This window comes from Thalassophryne amazonica, chromosome 10 (genome assembly GCF_902500255.1).
Source record: "Thalassophryne amazonica chromosome 10, fThaAma1.1, whole genome shotgun sequence".
In the NCBI taxonomy this organism is placed as follows: Eukaryota; Metazoa; Chordata; class Actinopteri; order Batrachoidiformes; family Batrachoididae; genus Thalassophryne; species Thalassophryne amazonica.
Window position 1 is genome coordinate 37,842,890 of NC_047112.1, and position 16,312 is coordinate 37,859,201.

The following is a 16,312-nucleotide window of genomic DNA, read 5'->3' on the forward strand; positions in this document are numbered from 1 at the left end:
ATCTGTTCAGTACCACAGACCTGTGCAACTTGTGCTTCGGTTTAACAGGTGACAATCTGTTTGGTTAATTTCATGATATAAATGGGAAATGGGCTGCATTTATATCGCGCTTTTCCATCTGCATCAGATGCTCAAAGTGCTTATGCCTCACATTCATACACCGATGTCAGGGTGCTGCCATGCAAGGCACTGACTACACACCGACAGCAACTTGGGGATTAAGAACCTTGCCCAAGGGGCCTTAGTGATTTTCCGTCAGGCTGGGGTTTGAACCGAGGATCCTCTGGTCTCAAGCCCAGCGCTTAACCACCAGACCATCACCTCCCCAAACATATCCCTATAAAATGCCCATGAACAAAGAACCAGAGAAACCCAATCCCATTTAGTGCAGCAGATAAGTGAATATTTACTGAGGGATCCTTCAAATGGTGATGCAAGCACCAAATTTGGCACACATACTCCTTAGACATTACTCTTTTAAAAATGCCGGGTACCCATGTGAACTTTCAATAGGCGGCCAAAAAGGGGTCAATTGATTATTACACAGGGGTCAAAATTTAAAAATGCTCCAATCATATTGAAAGGTATTCCATATTATTTGTCTGATCATAAAGATTCCAAAAAGGTATAGTTTGGACTATCTGTGAATGAATGTTCCGGAGTTATGGGGTAAAAACAGCAAGAACAGTGACAAAGGTCAATTTCAATTTGTACAGGGGTCAAAAGTTAAAGTTGCTCCAATTTTGGTAAAAAGTGATGCACATTATTAGTTGAGTGAATACGGTTTTAAAAAGGAATAGTTTGCATCATGTATCATGCTTAGTTATCATGTTACAGGGTAGCATATGTCACATGTCATAGAATCCAATGGATGCCGATATTGTTTAACCTTTACTTTGCAAACCAAGCATGCAACACAGTCAAAACTATTCCATTTATTAATCCTATTAGCTCAACCAGTAATTTGCACCACTTTTTACCAAAACTGGAGCAACTTTAACTTTTGACCCCTGTACAAACTGAAATTGACCTTTCTCAGTGTTCTTGCTGTTTTTACCCCATAACTCCAGACCATTCATTCACAGATAGTCCAAACTATACCTTTTTGGAATCTTTATGATCAGACAAATAATATGGAATACCTTTCAATATGATTGGAGCATTTTAAAATTTTGACCCCTGTGTAATACTTCAATTGACCCCTTCTTGGCCGCCTATTGAAAGTTCATGTGGGTACCCGGCATTTTTAAAAGAGTAATGTCTAAGGAGTATGTGTGCCAGATTTGGTCCTTGCATCACCATTTGAAGCATTTTTTTTCAGTTATCCGCTGCACTAATTGTGCACTGCCACTACTTTTGCATTTAGATATACACGACGTAAAACAGACACAAGGACTTGAACGTCCCCCAAATAGATTTGTGTTCTGCATTAAAGACCATGTTCCACAGAACCTCAAGATAAAACACCTAAATCTATGAAATATACAGACATCCCAAAATACTCTGTTCAATCTGACCCCTCAACAGAGACAAAACCAGACCAGTGGCTCTCGGATCCATTAAGACCGCTGCTTACTGCTTTAGAGCTTATTGTTCTACATGAACACTGTTATCCGTCATCTCAGATCATCTTCCTTTTTCCTCATCATCCTTTTTGTTCAATTTCGAAGCATAGCCATAGCAACTAAAATAAATAAGCCCTTCCAAATTCTTCGCCTGCTTGTGTGTGCATGTGTATCCTGACTCTTAAAAGTCACTTTTTCTTCAATCAGTCACCCACTTTGTGAGGTTGATAAATGAAATGAAATGCACAATCTTTTCTCATTTTAAAGTCAATGTGGATGAATAAGCAGCTGTCACAGTCGGTGTACATTTAAGGCGAGTGGAGCAGCCCCTTGAGTACCTCTGCCTGTACGCCTGCCATTATTATAATGTGCTATATAGTATGTGCATGAGTGACTGAAGGGCAAAAAACAGATGCAATGACATCGGAGTGGTGAAAAGTCTACTTCTTCAGTTTACTGTGGTGCTTTATTCATTTTCATAATTTGTTTTCTTTCTTCTCTTTCCTAGAAAAATATGGCCTTTTATTACTGTCATATAATTTTCAATAAATGGACAGATCAGTCCTGGGAGAACATCTGTCGCATTACAGAATCAATTTAGATCCTGAATGGTAATCCACCAGGCAGACCACCGGTCCATCCACACCCCTCAAAAGTAACAAATACCTGCTGCAATCAGGTGAAATCTGGTCATCCCTAAATCCCTGTTTGATTAAAAAAAAAAAAAAGTCATGCCAGCAGCACCTAAGATTCCTCCAAAGAGACCTAGTAGCAAAAATACTCAGTTATTGCCTTATGTCATTGGTTAGTGGAGAAGAAGATCTATTCTTTTTGCACTTTATGGGAGTAAATTTCCTGGGAGATGAGGTAAACCTGTTTGGAGCATCACCTCTGGAAAAGAGAAAACCACTGGGGAGAGCATTAAGGGTCTTGTCTGTGAAGGGTGTCGACTGATACGGTGCAGCAGGTGCAGGTGGGCATCTAGATCAGTGGTGTCCAAAGTATTCCAGAAAGGGCCAAGAGGGTGCATGTATCTAGAACATCCTTTCTCTCAGTATCACTGGCACATCTTGGAAAAACAAAACGAGAGCACGTGGCCTCTTGCAGTGTTTTCCAGCTTCTCTAAAGAGCTCCATCACTTGTTTTGGATCAGTTAATGCAAACGGAGAAGCAGCAGAATGTCTGTGCATGCTTCCTGAACTTAATATCCCCACTGTCAAGGATGTCCTGCGCAAAATGGCTTTTAGTCACGAGGTGAACACCTTTGGGCATTTGGGAACTTTCTTATATAACAAGCTGGACAGCAGAAATGTTTAGTTTGCAAAGGGTATAATGTGTCCATGCTGCTGTATGTAGCAATGCATTTAGACAAAGTGAAAATGAGAAATTTTGTGAGCAGAATGTTCTTTTGCTGAATTAAGCGAGCAGATGCTGAGGTGGCCTGTGTTGCAGTGATGATAGTCCTCAGGGCTTCAGCCCTCACTTCTAACAGCGGCTTTCTGTCCTCCATGTATTTCCTCTGTTATGTTTGCTTTTGGATTCCCCTTCGTCGTGCTTTTCATCCTTGCACAACACGTCAGTCAGGCGCTCTCTGAGGACTAGAGCAAGTGAGGAAGGAAGAAAAAGAGGAAGCGAGAGGTGTGTGTGGACACCAAGAAAGAGTGAAAGAGCAGCGAGCGAGAAAGGGAAGGAGAAGGATGGCGGGGAAAAGGAGTTTTGAAAGACTTGTAACTTCCAAGCTGACTGTCATAGATGTGCTTGCCAGAGGGGAGAGCACCTTTAAGCATACTGGATGAGAAACGATGTGAAGGGACTACAAAAGCAAAGTAATACATAATAAGCTGAGTTCAGTTCGCTCTGCCAACCAACATGAGATTGGTGGAAGAAAAACAACTAAAACTGCATGAAAGGTCACCAAAGGCCTTGTGTAAAAGCCTCAACCCAGTCTCACACCATGTCATGATTCAGCAGCAAGAAATATACATGAATCTATTGGTTCCTCATATAGTGTCACGAAAAGTGCAAAATTTTCGTTATGGGTTCACAAATTTATTCTAATTCATTCCGTGACGGGTGCACATAATTAAACGTGCAACGGGGGGTCGGGGTGGTTAAGGTTAGGGTTGGGGGTAGGAGTAGGGCTAGTAGTGAGTTAAAAAAAAAAAACGTCATGAAAATTTGAATCATTTCATGACGGGAGGACGAAAAAAAAAACGTGAGACTGGGGTGAAAAGCCTCAACACATGAATTTCCACAGAAGTGAGGAAATACAGTCGTATACGAAAATGAAAACTCGACAAAATGTGAGGTGCGTCTTGTGAACTCACTAACATGAGATGCTACATTCACACTATAATCTCGTAGTGACCACTGCACACTTCTGAATTTGGATGAGTTCTGATGACACCATGTAAAACCAAAACCACAACACTACTCCAAAGGCATAGTTTTATCACACAGCACAATGCCACAGATGTCGCAAGATTTGAGGGAGCGTGCAATTGGCATGCTGACAGCAGGAATGTCAACCAGAGCTGTTGCTCGTGTATTGAATGTTAATTTCTCTACCATAAGCCGTCTCCAAAGGCGTTTCAGAGAATTTGGCAGTACATCCAACCAGCCTCACAACCGCAGACCACGTGTAACCACACCAGCCCAGGACCTCCACATCCAGCATGTCCACCTCCAAGACGTCTGAGACCAGCCACTCGGACAGCTGCTGGAACAATCGGTTTGCATAACCAAAGAATTTCTGCACAAACTGTCAGAAATCGTCTCAGGGAAGCTCATCTGCATGCTCGTCGTCCTCATCGGGGTCTCGACCTGACTCCAGTTCGTCGTCGTAACCGACTTGAGTGGGCAAATGCTCACATTCGCTGGCGTTTGGCACATTGGAGAGGTGTTCTCTTCACGGATGATGCGAAGGAGATGTGTTGCACTGCATGAGGCAAATGGTGGTCACACCTTGATACTGACTGGTATCCCCCCCAATAAAACAAAACTGCACCTTTCAGAGTGGCCTTTTATTGTGGGCAGTCTAAGGCACACCTGTGCACTAATCATGGTGTCTAATCAGCATCTTGATATGGCACACCTGTGAGGTGGGATGGATTATCTCAGCAAAGGAGAAGTGCTCACTATCACAGATTTAGACTGGTTTGTGAACAATATTTGAGGGAAATGGTGATATTGTGTATGTGGAAAAAGTTTTAGATCTTTGAGTTCATCTCATACAAAATGGGAGCAAAACCAAAAGTGTTGCGTTTATATTTTTGTTGAGTATATATATATATATATCAGAATCAGAAGAAGTTTATTGCCATTGCCAGTGAACAGGATTCACAGACTAGGAATTTGCTTCGGTACAATGGTGCAACATTAAGAAGAGATAAAATGCTAAGATAACATATGTGTCAAAATAAGATAAAATGTAAGATAAAAAAAGAAATATGAAATATGAAAGGTTGTGTGCAACAGAAAAACAGAGAAACAGAAAAACAGTGCAGTGGGAGGAGTGCAATTAAAAACCAAAGTACATTGTCTAAAGTGACCCGTGATAAAATGATAAAGTGACAGAGTTAAGGTTAAGGTGACTGAGTTATGAGTTGTTCATGAGTCTAACGGCAGAGGGGAAGAAACTGTTCTTATGGCGGGAGGTTCTGGTCCAGTTGGACCGTAACCTCCTGCCCGAGGGGAGTGGTTCGAATAGACCGTGTGCAGGGTGAGAAGGGTCAGCTGTGATCCGACCTGCTCGGCCCAGAGTCCTGGAGACGTGCAGGTCGTGGAGAGATGGAAGGCTACAGCCGATCACCTTCTCAGCAGAGGCCACAATGCGCTGCAGTCTGTGTCTGTCCCTGGCTGTGGCCCCGGCGTACCACACCGTAATGGAGGAGCAGAGAATGGACTCGATGATGGCCGTGTAGGACTGCACCATCAGCTAGACAGGCAGCTTGGCCTTCTTCAGCTGCCGCAGGAAGTACATCCTCTGCTGGGCCTTCTTGATGAGGGAGCTGATGGTTGACTCCCACTTGAGGTCCTGGGTGATGGTGGTGCCAAGGAAGCGGTGACAGACCACAGTGGTGATGGGGCTGTTGGTGAGGGCGAGGGAGGGCGGGGGGGCTGTGGCTTTCCTGAAGTCCACGATCATCTCCACTGTTTTCTGGGCATTGAGCTCCAAGTTGTTGCTGCTGCACCAGGTCACCAGCCGGTCCACCTCCCTCCTGTAGTCAGACTCATCCCCATCCGAAATGAGTCCGATGAGGGTGGTGTCGTCCGCAAACTTGATGAGCTTTACAGAGTCGTGGCTGGAGGTGCAGCAGTTAGTGTAGAGGGAGAAGAGCAGAGGGGAAAGGACACAGCCCTGTGGAGATCCTGTGCTGAGAGCCCGAGTGTTCGAGACATTTTTTCCCAGCCTCACACGCTGACTCCAGTCCGTCAGGAAGTCTGTGATCCACCTGCAGGTGGAGTTGGGCACGTGGAGCAGAGAAAGCTTGTCCTGGAGCAAAGCTGGAAGGATGGTGTTGAATGCAGAGCTGAAGTCCACAAACAGGATCCTAGTGTAGGTTCCTGGGGAGTCCAGGTGCTGCAGGATGGAGTACAGGGCCAGGTTTATGGCGTCATCTACAGACCTGTTGGCTCTGTAGGCAAACTGCAGAGGGTCCAGGGGGGGGGGTCGGTGATGGACTTCAGGTGGGATAAAACCAGGCGTTCGAAGGTCTTCATGACTACAGACGTGAGAGCCACAGGACGGTAGTCATTAAGTCCAGTGACGAGTGGTTTCTTGGGGACTGGAACTATGATGGAGGACTTGAAACAGACTGGAACATGGCATGACTCCAGGGAGGTGTTGAAGATCCCCGTGAAGACTGGGGCCAGCTCATCAGCACAGTGTCTCAGGGTGGCAGGAGAGACACAGTCTGGGCCCGGGGCCTTACGTGGATTCAGCCTTTTGAAATGTCTCCTCACGTCATCCTGACCAATAGGGCAACAGGGGGAGTGGGGAGGGCAGCAGTGAGAGGGGGGAGGTCCAGAGTGTTTGAATATCCAGTTGTGTGGGGGGTGGGGAGGTGTGAGTCCTTGTCTTCAAAGCGTGAATAGAAGACGTTCAGGTCGTTGGCCAGCTTCAGTTCGTCAATAGAACGAGGTGCTTTGGGCTTGTAGTTGGTGATCTCTTTCAACCCCCTCCACACAGAGGCCAAGTCGTTGGCAGAGAACCTTTGCTGCAGACGTGAACTGTACATGGATTTAGCCTTTGCCACCTCCTTGCTAAATCTGTACTTTGCACCTCTATAGCTGTCTCTGTCTCCTTCTCTGAAAGCCACCTCTTTCTGCTGACGGAGCTGCTGGAGTTTAGGTGTGAACCAGGGCTTGTCATTGTTATATCTCACCCTGGTGCACTGTGGGATGATGCTGTCTTCACAGAAATGAATATATAATGTCACAGTGTCCGTGTAGTCATCTAGACTGTCTGTTGAAGCCCCAAACATGTCCCAATCTGTGGTGGCCAAGCACGCGCGTAGCTCCTCTACAGCTTCATTGCTCCACACTTTAGACGTCCTCACAACAGGTTTAGAGAGTTTTAGTCTCTCTCTGTATGCAGGGATCAAGTGGACCATCACGTGATCTGAGAGTCCCAAAGCTGCACGGGCCACCACGCGGTAGGCACCACTCACTGTCGTGTAACAATGATCTAACGTGCTCCCTTCTGTGGTCGGGCAATTAAAAAACTGTTTGTATTTTGGTAATTCCTGACTGAGATTCCCTTTGTTAAAATCACAGAGAATTATAACAAGAGAGTCCGGAAAGTCTCTCTCCACGCTCATAATCTGATCCGCGAGCGCGGCCTCGTGCACGTCCGCGCTCGGTGGAATATATACGGAGCAAAGTATGAAAGAGTTAAACTCACGTGGAGAGTAGAACGGTCTGCAGTTTATGAGGAGATATTCCAGAGAGGGACAGCAGTGTTGGGAGATCACAGTCACATCGGAGCACCAGGCGTTGATATAGGAGCAGAAGCACTGGTATTTTGCCTCAATAAGCATTGAATAACAGTGCAGAGAACCTCATCCAGCTCTCAAGACCTGCTATGTGGTGCTAACAGCACTAGTATATAAATTAAATAATACTGAAATTTAATTATTAATTAATTAATTATTTAAAAATACTGAAATTTTTTACTGAAATTATATATATATATATATATATATATATATATATAGTCCATCAGTTTAAGCTATTTTTAAGCCATAAGGTTAGAATTGTGACTTTCAGTGAAAACGAGTGCAGAGCTCCGCTTAGCAGGGATCGCTAGCAGTGGCAGTTAGCTGCCACGAACTTGACTATTTAACCTTTGTGGGGATTTTGTTACAAATTTCCAATATCATACAACTTGCTCTGTGGTTAATTGTACTAATGGAACATCAGAGAAGTCTGTGCTCCAGTATTTCCATTGAGTGAAATTTCAGTGCACTAATCATGGTGTCTAATCAGCATCTTGATATGGCACACCTGTGAGGTGGGATGGATTATCTCAGCAAAGGAGAAGTGCTCACTATCACAGATTTAGACTGGTTTGTGAACAATATTTGAGGGAAATGGTGATATTGTGTATGTGGAAAAAGTTTTAGATCTTTGAGTTCATCTCATACAAAATGGGAGCAAAACCAAAAGTGTTGTGTTTATAGTTTTGTTGAGTGTATATATATATATATATATATATATATATATATATATATATATATATATATATATATATATAAAAGGTCAATTCAGGTCAACTTTGGAAGTATGTGCTGATGTGCCGTTACCTCACATCATCACATCCACTGTACCACCTGAATCCCTGGATGGCAGCCACCTAGGCAGATCTTCATTCTTGAAAGTAACCACCCCTGTCTGCTGCAAGCAGCTGAAATGTGGGCATCACCTTGACCTTCTCCAGCCACTGGAATCCTTAACATTGGTGTACCTGCATGCTGGATCATGTCCAGAGAAATTATGCAGTGCAAATGATACACCTCATTGGACCCCTAAGTAACTGTTCATTTGACACAAAGTCATTCCAGAACTCATCCAAGGATCCCCCAAAGAGATCTATACCAAAGACATTCAGTCATCACCTTAGGTCGCTGGTTAGAGTCCAAGTCCCACAGCCATACAGCAAGATGGGAAGCTCCAGGACCTTCAAGACTTGGATGTTTGTTCTCCTACAAAAATCATCACCAAACAGTCTGTCCGGTGGCCTCATGAAATCTTTGAAAGCGCTATCTGTTAAACGCAAGATGAGAAAACACGATTAAGATTCAGACAAGTTGGACTATTGATTAGTTGTGTAAGATTACCCTTAACAAAAAGTAATACATGCAAGTATGTTTGAAGTATACTTCCAGTTTACGTTTTATATACTTATCAGTACTATTTTTTGGTAAGGGTAACTAACTGACAAGTAAATTTAAACCTACCAGACACAGAGGACAACTAGTCCCATTTAGAAATCTCCAGTGAGGAGAATCTCATTAAAATCTAAGACGGATTTTTAGTCTCATCCCTTGGTCGGTGGGGCTGTCTATTTCAACCGCTAAAAGTGATAAAATGGCGTTTAAGGAGTTCCAAATTCATGGCAAGAAGTTCAAATTGTTTTCTAAAAATCTAATTTCGAACGGCTGCTCAAAATTAGATTTTTAGAGAAATGGCAGCTGCAAAATGTTTTCCTGGGGTCAGTCACAATAAAAAACATTGTGACCCTTAATTGTAGTGTCTTTCTCTGTGACAGATTTGTTTAATCAACTTTCAGGCAAAACAAGAAGATCAAGTTGGTCACACCGGGTGTCATTGCTACAACATTCAGATGTTACGGTTAAAATTTCACATCAACAACATGAAAGTACGGATCCATCCCCCCTTGTATACTGTAAACAGGCCTCTGCTGGTGGCGCAGTCATGTGGAAAATGCATAATGCTATGATGTCAATGTTTGCCAAGGCAAAAACCTCTGAGGAATGTTTCCAGCACCTTGTTTAATCTATGCCATGAAGAATTAAGGTACTTCTGAAGGGAACTGGGTGTCCAACGTAACCTGGAGCAAGCAAGGTGTCTCATAAAATGGTCAGTGAGTGTAAGGTATTTGGACAGACTGGTACATATTGTTCAAGTAGAGTATGGGAGCATGCGCTGGTGCCCTGTGTTGCTACATACACCAAACAATGGGCCTGCCGTGGGTCCTGGATGGCAACCAACCAAAGCAAACAACTAATCCAATTCCACCTCTTAATAGTAACCATCCGTCTGCCACAGCCAGGTGAAACATGAACTTCCCTTTGGCCTTCTGTAGTCACTGGGATCCTCAACAGTGAGGCGCCTGCATGCTGGATCATCCACAGAGAAATATATCACAAGGCCAAAATGTCATTGGAGAAATTCCTTCACAATGCAAATGATACGCATCATCTGTACAGGAGGTAGCTCAGTGGATAAGGTGCTGGCTTACCAGTATGTAAGCCTGGGTTCAAATCCCGCTCATACTACCTGGCTGTAAATGAGGACCAGTCGACTTGGGACGTAAATGTGAGGCATCATTGTAAAGCACTTTGAGCATCTGCTAGATGGAAAAGTGCTATAGAAATGCAGTCCTTCTTCTGAGCCTCCCTAAATAACCACTTGTTTGACAGCAAGTCATTCCAGTGGTACCCCAGGATCCACTTGGCCTAGTACCAAAGACATCCAGTTTTCATCTTCTGTCACTGGTTAGCATTCACGTCTCACAGTTAAACAAGAAGCACAGGGACCATAAACAGTTGGACCTTTATTCTCCTTCAGAGATATTGGTATCACCAAACACCTCTGTGCAGTGACTGCATGAGCTGTTCACAGGCATTTCCCAAGCTCAAGAGGCTCAGGATGCAAAAACATGAATGTCACTGCCAAGATAAGTTCAAATCTTTCACCGCATACAGATACACATCTGATAGGCAGGAAGTCAGTGAACACCTGGATCTTATTAGTCTTGATCCAGGACCATTACAAACCCAGACCCTCCAATTTCTGTCACGTGTTGCAATCAGGTTATCCATTGATTCCGCAAAGATCACAGCATTGTCCTCAAAGTCGAGGTCAATAAAACGTTCCTTCTCCAATAAACACATAAGCCGCTTGTTTCCACAACACTATCCAACATGTTGCTCCTCCCAACAACATATTTTTGGGAGGAGAAAAAATTGTTATCTTAACAATGACCCCCCAACCTTCCAGCTACACCCTCAGTCACACTCTTTTTTGACTCTGGGCTTCAAAGTCATTATTGTTTGCAGTGATGATTCCAGAGTATTGCAGGTTTTAGCTGTGAGTTGTGCGATAGCACACTGCTGGCTGCTGTTTAAACACAGTGCCTTGCTGGTTTGGTTTGCTGCACCCACTCACAAATCAAACATGGCAGTATTTTTGTCCATATTGACAGCCAGACTGCGTTACACAAAACCCAACTGCTTGTTTTAGTGTTTACCCTCCCTTGCTAGAGCTCAATATGTCCAACGTTCAGAGAGGAATTCTGCCCTCATCCATCATTTTTACACTAATTGTACAGCAGCTCAGCACTTTATTTAGTCCAGGTTATGTTAGCAGTCTGGACCACAAATCACAAACTCTGTAATCTATGCCTGAACACGAGTGGAAAGAGTAATAGGTTGCCTTTTCACCTCACTCCCACTTTGGATGCAGGACAGCTTCTTTGTGCTCACTTCATTGTGTAGAGATGATAATTATGCCACGGTGCACGCTGGCTTCACCAAAATGTATCAGAGCCCTCAGTAACCTCTGCCGATAATCACGCTGTCATTTAAAAGCATTTCAGCAAGACACACTCTGCAAGGAAATATCAGTGGCATAAAAGACAACTCAACTTTAATTTCTCTCCAAGATCGTCTTGTACCTCTTGTAACACAATGAAGCTACTAGAGGCGAAAGAGACGACTCGTTAACGTTAATGACTGTCGAACAGCACAGTCAAGTATAAAAGATGGAACTGTATAAAATCAGATAATGAGATGTGATTAAGATGTACTTAAATCTAAGTTTATTCAGCACACACTCCTCCGAATGCAAGGCTACATTCAAACTGCACGTTAGGAAAAAGATGATTAAGGGATAAATGGACACATGGCAGCGTGTTGGCTTTTTAATTGCGCAGCACGATAATGTGCACGTGTTGTTATTGTAATGTCTGAGGTTCCCCTGAAATCAACATTAATTTGCTTTTATTGGGAGTTTCTGTTGCTCCTTCTAAATTTGAAATAGAACTGAAAGAAAGGTAAAGACAAGACATAAACCTTCCTGTCTTTGTAATAACCTGTGCAGTTTCAGTTTTTATGTGTGTCTATGTCCTCTGGTAGGACACGTTTATAGGAAGCACATAAAATCATACTATAATTTGAGAAATGCTTGTCCACGTCCTTTGGCAAACTTCTACCAAGCTTGATATGAGAGTGACAGTCGTACATTGTCCTTAAAGGGTTTGTTTTGGCAGAGGTCAATGTCATTGGGGTGAAAAGGCAACTGTTTCACTCTGATTTTCACAAAAACTGGCACACATATGGAGTTGAGATTTGAAATTGCCCTGTAGGGTCAAATTTGCCCAAGGTCAACCACCAAGGCCAAGGTTGTGTCTGTTTTCTAGGCCTCCTCTCGCCCCAGGTCCTTTGACTGATTTCTGTCAAACTTGCTATGACAATGAAGGTTCACCCCCAAAACGACACTTAAAAATTAAATTTAGGCAAAGGTAAAGAATTTTATTCTGAACTTGATTTGGATTAAATATGGCACACAAGCTACGTTTACATGAAGGATTCCAGTCTGAATGGAATCTGATCAGAATGGAATGAGTGTGATTGGTGAATCCACATAAGATCAGATTAACACACAGGTTTATACAGTATGTATGGCTCAATACAACTGGACTTGCTATTTTTTGCATGCATACAAAGCAGTTCTAATTGGCCACATCAATTTCCACGTCGTTCTATTTTTACTGCTCAAACTGCAGCAGCTTTTTTCTTAACGGAGTGAACCTTTTTACCGCTATGACTAGATTCTGGAACACCGGTTGGCGGTTCACAAACATTATGAAACATCTCATTCTGTTTGTTTCTGGCCATTGAAGAAAGTCAATGATTTTTTTTAATGTCTTTGAAAATTTATGGCGTTGCTTCCCCTTGTCCCTTCATGGGAATATCTGAGGCCTTTTTGCACATTTAATGTCATTGCCCTTGATGCACAGAAAGGTCACCCTGTGGCAAACAATCTGGTCAGGTGTTAATATAACTAATATTGTCTAATCTAATAGATTGCAAAAGTATTGGACAGATCTGAACTGCACTCTGATCAGACTGACATATTTCATTCTGATTGAAGACGTTATATGAAAAATTTCTATCCTGATTCTCAACCATTCTGATTAAAAATTAATTATTAGGGTCCATGTGTAACAGAGTCAGTTATGCAGCAACAATGTGTGTATGCAAAAATATGCTGTACATTAGTTATTGGTATAATTACACAAAATCTGTGTAACCTTGATTTTATTTTTATTCATTTATTTTAGCTAATACCTGACAGGTTGGGCCTCCAGGTCAGTATGTGGAACGTCAATATGCACCTGTCCCCTTACGTTCACATTTTAATGTGACACCGCCCTCTATAAGTAGCGTTTTCGCGCCTTTCCTCTCCCCTTTTGTTACTGATGTCCGAGGGAGAGGTAAGTCGTCTTGCACTCGGGAGGGAATTTCTGTTTTAGCCTTGGTTAATTGCATTTTCTTAAGTTTATCGGCTAGTTTAGGTTTGTTATAAAGTACCTACGATATGCTGAAACATATCTGTCATTTGTGTAGGGGCATGTTGTGTTGAAGCCACTGACTGGAGGATTTTTATTTTTTATTTCATTGTTTGTCAGAAATTAAATGGAGACGACCTCCAAAGATACCCACGTCTGAGACTCTTCTTCAAACACAACGCAGAGTCAATCACTACCGGTTACACTTGGTGCCGTTACGACCCGTTGAATCTCCGATCAGCGCCCGTCTGGTCCCCGGGGTGTGGCTGCTGTCTGCTCCTCCTCCCTGTTCATCTCTGCCTCGGAGAGCTGCGCTCGCTCCCGCCGGCGCGCGAGGTAGAATGGCCAGTTAACGAGCTCGTGGACGCACTTATTGCCATTTTTGTTTAGCTGTTTGTGTTGTCAGGGGTGGAAATTTTCAAGGCTTGTAATATGGATGAACGTAATGTCACATTTAGGGCGGGGAGGGGCCAACCGGTTGCTGGTAGGGGTTGGTTGATGTCCCCTGGTGTTCCCAAATATACAGCTGATCAGACAGTTAACCCACCTTTGACCCCCACTGCTAGTTCCACGCCAATTACCCAGCCAGGCCCCAATCCCACACGAGTCATATCTGTTGACTATTTTGGAGACATGATTACAAATTTGGCCAAACAAATTGGGGAAAATATCTCAGCCAGCCTTAACACTATGCACCACTCTAGTACCATCCAGCCTCAGTCTCCCACTACAAGTCAGTCATCCAGTGATGCTGGTCTGTCACAGTTGAAAGTTGTGCAGTCAGATGTTAAAGCTCCACCTTACTTCAGGGGTGATCATGCTGATGTGTTCTCTGTTCATGAATGTGAGGACATGATGAGATGTTACCTGAATAGGATGAAATGTGACACTCATGCTGAAATGGTTGACCTGATAATGTCGAGACTTACAGGCAAAGCTAGGGATGTGGTGAAGGTGTCGCTCCGTAGCCATCCTGAACTGAGTTCAGCTGACCTGCCCACAGCTGTGTTTGATATATTGAAATGTGACTTTAGTGAGTTGTCATACTCTAACTTGCCCATGAAAGATTTTTACAGCACTGTTCCCCGTGCTGGTGAGAGTGTTATGGACTATTGGATCCGCCTTAACAAGTCCATTGATGCTGCTGATGAGTGTCTCCGGAGGTGAGGTAAATCTGTGGAGGACCCCAGTGCTGAGGTGGTCTTGATGTTCATTAATCATTGTCCTGATCCCAGGCTTGCCATGTCATTCCAACTGAAGGTGCCTGAGCAGTGGACTGCAGCTGAGGTTCAGGAGCATCTGGATGCTCACATGAGAAATATGAGAAAGTCAGCAGCCCAGTCCCAACACAGTGGGTTTGTCAGCCTACAGTCAAAGCCCTGTAACAGATTCTTTTCACCCTCTTGATTTTAGCGTGTCCCAGGCTGCTTTGGTAGCACACCAGCCAAAGTTCCCTCCTAACTCTTTACCGGCCTCTGCCCTGGCCTGCTGCCAGCCCCAGTCAAACAATGTAGTAGTGAATTCCCATGAGCCTGTTTCTTGGTCCCCCATCTCCTGCTGTGTCTGACCCGGTTCATGCTGCCATAGGCTCACCTAACAACTGGTGTTCAACAGGTTGTGGCTATGTTTGATAAAGTCTGTCTTTGTGTAATGCTTCTCTTGCAACAAATCAAAAGCCAGTCAGCCATCAGCCAGTCAGTCGTCGTCCAGCCCACCGTCAAGCTGGTCAACCATGTAACCCACAGGTTTCTGAGCCCTTTGCATGCAAGGTCTGTGGCTCCAGTGACCACTCTACCCATGCACACTGTAGGCTTTACAGATTGTGCCTCAACTGTTTCAGTCCTGGTCACATAATAAGTCAGTGCCCGCGAGTCTCTCTTTCCCCAGCCATGCCACCACCTTCTCCCACCAATGCTGATTTAAACTAACCCGCCTGTGTAGTGAGAGGGGTAACATGGGCGGTGCTGGTGACACCCTCACTGTGGATAATGACTTGCAATTGATCTATGTGAACAGTTGTAGTAAATTTCCTGATGACAAAACAGTTATTGTTGTGGGTTCACATAAAGTAGAAGGAGCTAGTGACTTGTTTTATGCTCCAGTGTCTGTCGGGGGTCAGTCTAGCTTGAGAGGGATGCTTGATTCAGGGAGCATGTCATGCACTCTCAGTGTAGAGGCAGAGTCCAAGCTTAGAGCTGCTGGTGCTCTTCCTAGCCCTCAGCCTGTGCCTGACATGGTGGTCCTTGTTGGTTGCGGTGGCCTAACACAACCCAGTTGTATCTATGACCTGGAAATTGAGGTTTATGGGTCCAAATTCGTTGTGCCGACTTTTCTTGTCCCGGGACAGAGAGACGAGTTCATCATTGGCAGCAATGTCGTTAGGCCAATAATACAGAGGATGAAGTCTGATGATAAATACTGGGAGATTATCCACTCCAACACTTCAGACCCTGAGTGTGAGCAATTCCTTCAGTTGCTCAGCTGCATTACTCGTTGGTCTGGTCCAGAACTGCCTGACAAAGTTGGTACTGTCAAGCTGCGGCAGGCAGTCACTCTTGCACCACAGATGGAGTATCTGGTGTGGGGAAAGTTACCCAGTGGTGCTCCTGTGTCACCTGGGAGCACTATCATTGTGGAGCCCACCTCTTCTCATTCAGCTCCTAAAGACATCATTGTTGGTCGGGTTGTAGCACCCATGTGGGGAGATTGTTGGGTCCCGATGAAGGTCCTTAACCCAACAGTGAGACCCGTAACACTGCGCCGCAATGCAAAAGTGGCAGATGTGTTTCCTTGTGTGGCAGTGGAGGACCTCCCCCTTTCCCAGGGTGTGAGTAGGCCACAGACCTGTCAGTCAGCGGACTCTAACCCCAAATCAGATGCCAACTCTACCCCCTTTCAGCGGCTTAAGGACTGTGGATTGGCAGACATC